This window comes from Anticarsia gemmatalis, chromosome Z, assembly GCF_050436995.1.
Source record: "Anticarsia gemmatalis isolate Benzon Research Colony breed Stoneville strain chromosome Z, ilAntGemm2 primary, whole genome shotgun sequence".
In the NCBI taxonomy this organism is placed as follows: domain Eukaryota; kingdom Metazoa; phylum Arthropoda; class Insecta; order Lepidoptera; family Erebidae; genus Anticarsia; species Anticarsia gemmatalis.
Genome location: NC_134776.1, coordinates 1,784,668 through 1,791,664, shown reverse-complemented (window position 1 = coordinate 1,791,664; position 6,997 = coordinate 1,784,668).

Below are 6,997 nucleotides of genomic sequence, written 5' to 3'. Positions count from 1 at the left end.
TTAAGAAGTACCTTCTTATTAAATTTTATGTCTGGCAAAACATATGCCATCAAAAACATTCTGTAAAAAACCTCAAGTCTCGCCGTAAAAAGTTGTGAGATCTATATAATACCAAGTCGATTAATCTATTTAGTCTCTACTTAAAGGACCTTCTGTCTTAAGTTATTACGTATGTTATTATCATGCCAATTTAAAAAAAAAATACCTCTAAAACAAATAGACCGACCTGGCCATCGCATGATTTGGTTATTAGCATGTATCACACTACACAGCACGACGAGAAGTTAATGCTCCTGAAATGTTAATGGCGAATTTGTATTTTCTTGCGATGACCAAGTCGATCTATTTGTTTTAAAGGTATTTTTTTAAAAATTGGCATGATAATAACATACGTAATAACTTAAGACAGAAGGTCCTTTAAGTAAAGACTAAATAGATTAATCGACTTGGTATTATATAGATCTCACAACTTTTTACGGCGAGACTTGAGGTTTTTTACAGAATGTTTTTGATGGCATCTCACTTCTTTTTGTAGAGCGAACATAAGTCCAATTTGTATGGAAAGACGTTTTTTTTTCATAATTCCACATATTTTCCTATGGGAATGTTGTTCAGTTTCATGGGCTAAACACCCTTACCCACCCTATACCCCCTCCCGTTATGCCTCATATAGTAGGTACCTATTTACACCTATTTATTTTTATTTTATTTTCTACAGTAATAATAATTCATTAACTGCAAATGTAACCTTGTAATCTTATACATTTATATGGGATTACAAAGTTATTGTTGCAGTTGGTGTATTTAGAAAACTGGACCGAAATTAGAAAATATTAAATTTTTCCCATGATTAAGACACTAAACCCTATTTGTATTCTAAATTTTAAGCTTCTAAGTCTGCTAGAAGTACCTTAGACTTTTGATGATCGGTGAGTCAGTGAGTCAGTGAATCAGTGAGTGACAAAATTCAAAATTTTAACAAGTTGTCATTCTTAAACTACTGGTTCGAATTGACTGAAATTTTAAATATACCGTGTTTATACAATGACTGATTAGTTGCTGAAAATACAGGCTTCTTGTTTTATCCACAACGAAATTATAGGGGGGTCAAAAATAGCCCGAATTGCTTCGAGAAAAGGATGTTACGGCCGTGCCGCTTTTTTTTTGCTCGACTTGCGGGGGCACTTCCGTGCCCCCAGATTAGTTTATATAATCTTATGTTTATTGTTTTCAAAAACTAGTCATAGAAAAGGCTTGGATATAAAACCTTTGACTTTCAAACATTTTAAAATATTCATTTAACGGGGTAGAGCTATTTATTTTTAGAAATAAAAGTATGTGTACCTTCCACAAATTAAGGTAAGTACCCTTGATATTTGAAGACGATATACGATACCTCCATTGCCCATAATTTCTTCCACCCTGCAAACCATATTGTTGAAAATATTGAATACTAGCTGACCCGCGCAACTTCGCTTGCGTCACATAAAAGAGCGTCATAATTTTCCCCGTTTTTGTAACGTTTCTCGTTGCTACTCCGCTCCTATAGGTCGTAGCGTGATAATATATTATAGCCTATAGCCTTCCTCAATAAATAGGCTATCTAACACTGAAATAATTTTTCAAATCGGATCAGTAGTTCCTGGGATTAGCGCGTTCAAACAAACAAACTCTTCAGCTTTATAATATTAGTATAGATTCATTATAAGCATCTACTATTAATTTAATTTTTAGATTTTTTTCTATAATTGTAAATGTTTTATTCTTTTTGTCATAGTCATAGTCTTAGTATAACAGTAATTTGTATGATTTGAGATTAAATAAGTAACTGTATAATATCTGGATAAGTAAAATGTCTTAGCATCTATATTACTTACATATTGAGTAACACGTAAGACTCAATAGAAAAAAGTACCAAAGGGCATTTACGTCACGTTTTAAACCTAATACAAATGTTTGAAGTTGGGAGTGCGTAGTTATAAACAAAGAGACCTAGATTGAACATATCGACGTGAATGATCGATGAATGATGACTGATCGAGTGATACAACAATGCACAGCTGGAATTTAGAAATTTTAGATATTTTATATGTCTGTCCTTTTTTATTTTTGAAGTTAGTCAGCTGTAGCAATGAAAACGCAACTGAAACGGAATAAAACAACCCCACTTGATAAATAACTGGAAATCAGTACCAACACGTCGAAATCGGAAGCAATCGGAAGTAAATGTGCGGAGGCTGTAATGCCCCAACGATCCTCACACAAATCAGTACCTCATGTCCTCATAAGACCCTATTTTTAAACTCCTATTTTTTTCTAGAACTTGGCATCCGTGTGGGAATCAAAACGATCTCATACTAGCACAGTGCCAAGTGCGAAGTGTTCAGTGAATTGTATTAATTTGTGGTAGTGTGTACTTTCAAAGGTTTATAATAAAACAAATGCAACATTACTTACATGAATTATATTTACCACACATACCTATTTACAATTATTTCACAATACACAAAGAGCCCATACACATAACACGATAGCACTAATTTTAACACTAACATTCACTTTCATACACTGAGGAGCTCGAAGCCAGTTGCGTTCACCGATCGGTAAACGACCAGTTGGTTAAGCAACCCACGGCACGGACAGTCCGCGGAGGGTGGCCACTGAGTTGCATGGAGCGCCACTGTATTGCAGAGGTCACGTTAATAGTCTCTCAGATGCTATATATCGAAGTAATTGTCGACTTTAAACAACTTTTACACTAGTTTCATGATTAACTACACGATAAATACATGGCTAACACATAATTGAACTTGAATAACATAAAAACTTTCGTGTTTATTCGACAAACGGGTAACAGACTTCGCGTCGCGAGTAAACGCGGAAACGAACTGCGAATGAAGGACATAGACGGGTCAATGAACTTCACCTGGGAATATCCCTGTCACACTTAAATGATCCTGGTTACGTCCCACTCGTGGCTGCACACTAACCTCCATGGTTGTGGAGTTATGCGTATAGCCTGCGAGTGAGAAAAACAAAACACTTCTGTTTTGGCTACTGTGATTGAATGCACGTTTTTACGCTAGGTAGGTATAGATTCGTCTGACCCCGCCTACCCCTTTTGTGTTTATAGATAGCTGTAACTTTACTTTTACATTGCATTATTAGTCGGGTCATTTAACGGATTCGTATTCAAAGGTTTACAGTGCCCTGTTTGTTTTGTTGCCAGGCTGTTTACGAAAATTAAGTTAATTAAGTCACTTGATAACTTTATGTACCTCAGTACCATTTAAGTATTTACTTTGATTTCGTTAGCTTGTTGCTAACTATAAAATTATATTAAAAGTCGTACGTTTAGATAAACTACGTAGGTAATTTTTATACACGAGTTTGCACATATTTTCATTTTTGAAACTGATCGTTCCACGGAGGTGTTGAACAATTTTTTCACACGGAAACAGGCGATCGTAAAATTTCAGTCATTTAACAAAAATAAAATTAATCTTATCGATACAGTTATTTCTTGTAAGAAAATAAATTTAATTTCAGGTCCCAATGCTGAAATAATAAAACAGAAAGTTGCATCTTTTGAGCAGAAATACAATGCTAATTCATAACCAGTTACGCTTACCGACCGGTAAGCGATCTGTAAGCAGCCCCTAGCGCGGACATTCCATGGGTGGGTGTCGTGTCAGCATATTGATATTTGAACTTAGAGTCGCCGTGCTTCGGGAAGGATGCGAAAAGTCGGTCCCGGTTTTTGTCAATTAAGGTAACAGTCGTTAAGTCATATCAAAGGCCAAGAACAATTTGACACTAGGTTGACCACCAACCATACGATAAAATAAATAAATAAAACGAAAAGTACCGATGATAATCCCAATTCTTTTTTACTGCCTACATTTTCACTTAAAATGGTTTGTAAAACCTGTCTTTTATAACGAGTTATAATAAGGTGTCGATCATACATCAATCTTTAGTTCGCTCTCAGAAGGCTTATTGGAAAGCTGGTTTAATCGGATTGAGCCCAATTTCAATTTGGAGAGAATCCGTTATCAGTGCACACCAAAGCTAAGAGATCACTTTTGTTTTGATGCAGGTTCTTACATGTTTTAAAATTTAAGTTTTTGAAAAAGTTTCGATATCAACATAAAATGGACGTGCGCTTTTTCTGAAGCCAGTTATACAGGGTGTGGCGTAAATAATGGATAATCCTTTACCAGCGGATGGGCGACAACCCAACTGATCTAAATATCAAAATTTACCTCTGGCACAAGTATCATAGTTTTTGAGATTTTGGCCATTTTGTGTGTTTTTTAAGAAAGCGATTTAAACTCGTTCTTTTTAATGCTGTGATCACAATTTAAGGCTTTTTTTAAATCCGTTTTTTGCAAATAAATCCTGAATAGATGCGCTATTGAATCTACAATCTTGTTTTGTTATTACTACTTGTTTTTTATTTAAATTATGCATTCAAAGTTGAATTTTATAATCTTTCACAACATTTGTGCAACTTTGAGCACTTGTGGTGAAAAAAAATGTATGGTGGCTTTACTGCCCACGCCATAAATAATTTCTAAATTTTATTAGAATTCTAAATTGGTATAACATGCAGCATTAATACCGATTATTGTCAAAATATTACAACGAACTTAAATTATTAACACTTTTGCCGGTCGACTAATTTTATTTTATCAGCGCGTTTAAGCTAAGTTTGCTTTCAAATATTCATGTTTATAGGGTTATTACACTATTAAAGATTATTTAGATGATAAAAAAGCTTGGAACTGTGCTGCTTTGACCAAGTCTATTTCAAAATAATGTATAACAATTTGATGAAAAATGATTTTTTTGTCAACAGAGTAGTTCTCTTTAGATTTCTAATTATCTTTATTATTTGAATAGTATTTGTGTTTTGTATTTCTTTTTTTTTTTCAACACTGCACACAAGTGTTCAAAGTTGCACAAAAGTGTTGAAAAAGTATAAAATTTAACTTTGAATGCATAGTTTAAATAAAAGACAAGTAGTAATAACGAAAAAAGATATTAGGTTCAATAGCACATTAATTTAGGATTTATTTCCAAAAAATTTTAGCCATTATGTGTGTTTAAGAAAGCGATTTACGCTCGTACTTTTTGGTGCTGTGATCACAAATTAAGACTTTTTTTAAATCCGTGTTTTGCAATTAAATCCTGAATAGATGTGCTATTGAATCTAGAACGCGCTTAGTGTGAAAAAATAAAATTAGTCGACCGGCAAAAGTGTTAATAATTTAAGTTCGTTGTAATATTTTGACAATAATCGGTATTAATGCTGCATGTTATACCAATTTAGAATTCTAATAAAATTTAGAAATTATTTATGGCGTGGGCAGTAAAGCCACCATACATTTTTTTTTCACCACAAGTGCTCAAAGTTGCACAAATGTTGTGAAAGATTATAAAATTCAACTTTGAATGCATAATTTAAATAAAAAACAAGTAGTAATAACAAAACAAGATTGTAGATTCAATAGCGCATCTATTCAGGATTTATTTGCAAAAAACGGATTTAAAAAAAGCCTTAAATTGTGATCACAGCATTAAAAAGAACGAGTTTAAATCGCTTTCTTAAAAAACAAACAAAATGGCCAAAATCTCAAAAACTATGATACTTGTGCCAGAGGTAAATTTTGATATTTAGATCAGTTGGGTGGTCGCCCATCCGCTGGTAAAGGATTATCCATTATTTACGCCACACCCTGTATAGTATAAATAGCTCCTTGTCCTTTTCGACGGTATCTGAAACGATCTAATTTCGATACAAACTTCCACCTCTATTTTATCCCATAAGGATTGATCAAAATCCTTTCTAACTACGGCATAACATCTACCTGCATGCTGAATTTTAGCCCGATCCGTCCACTGGTTTGGGTTGTGCGTTGATAGATCACTATGTCAGTCAGTCAGTTACCTTTGAGTTATATGTATTTAGATTAGGTTTATTTGGAATTCGTGTCTAAGACTTTACAAGATTTTATATATCTATAGCATTAAACACAATATGTGAATTTCCATGTGCTACGAGATTATACTAAGTACGATATTTAGTATTTAATCAATTTAATAAAAAGAAAGACTAATTAATATTGTTTATTTTTCGTAGCAAAGCGCTACGCAAGGATATTTGAACGCCGCGTGTCTGCTGCCTACTTACGTAGATAGCTACGCACGTAGCAGCCAGACGTCGCGTAGGGGCTACGGGCAGTTCTACTTCGTAGTCGATGCACTAACAGGTTCATTATTAGCCAAACAGAACCTCTCCCGACAGTAAGTAAATATGTTAACAATGGAACAATTTCGTTACCAAATTATAAATTTTATCAAAAGAATTATATCTCTTAACAGATGTACGTTATTTATTATTAATGATTGGTTAAGATCAAACATTTGATGAAATTCTAAACAATAATAATGCTGTTATCGTGCGTCTGTTATAAGCATCGGTAGTGCACAGGAGTGCCCCCACGCCGATTAGAAAATATTTTTTGTCTGTCACCAAATTCTAAGTAATTATCGTAGTTACAACACTGAATTTTTAATCATATGAAATGGCGTCTAGACTTTGCTTAAACCGAAAGTACTATTAATAATGAAATTCAATAAGTGCAGACAATTATATTAAACTAGCTGACCCGCGCAACTTCGCTTGCGTCACATAAGAGAGAATGGGTCAGAATTTTCCATGTTTTTGTAACACTTTTTACTGTTACCTACTCTGCTCCTATTGGTCGTAGCGTGATGATATAAAATATGCTTTCTTTTCACAAAAAATATTCTCAAAATTATTTATATCTCTTATAACGAAGTCGCGCTAAGGCATATCCGCCATTAAAACAGTTGCCATGGCAACGGAATTTTGTTAATTCAATGTCATTATAATATTGATTTTTCGCGACTTCGTTGAATTTTCAGAATTTTCCCGGGAAACGCGTGATTTTCCCGGGGTAAAAAGTAG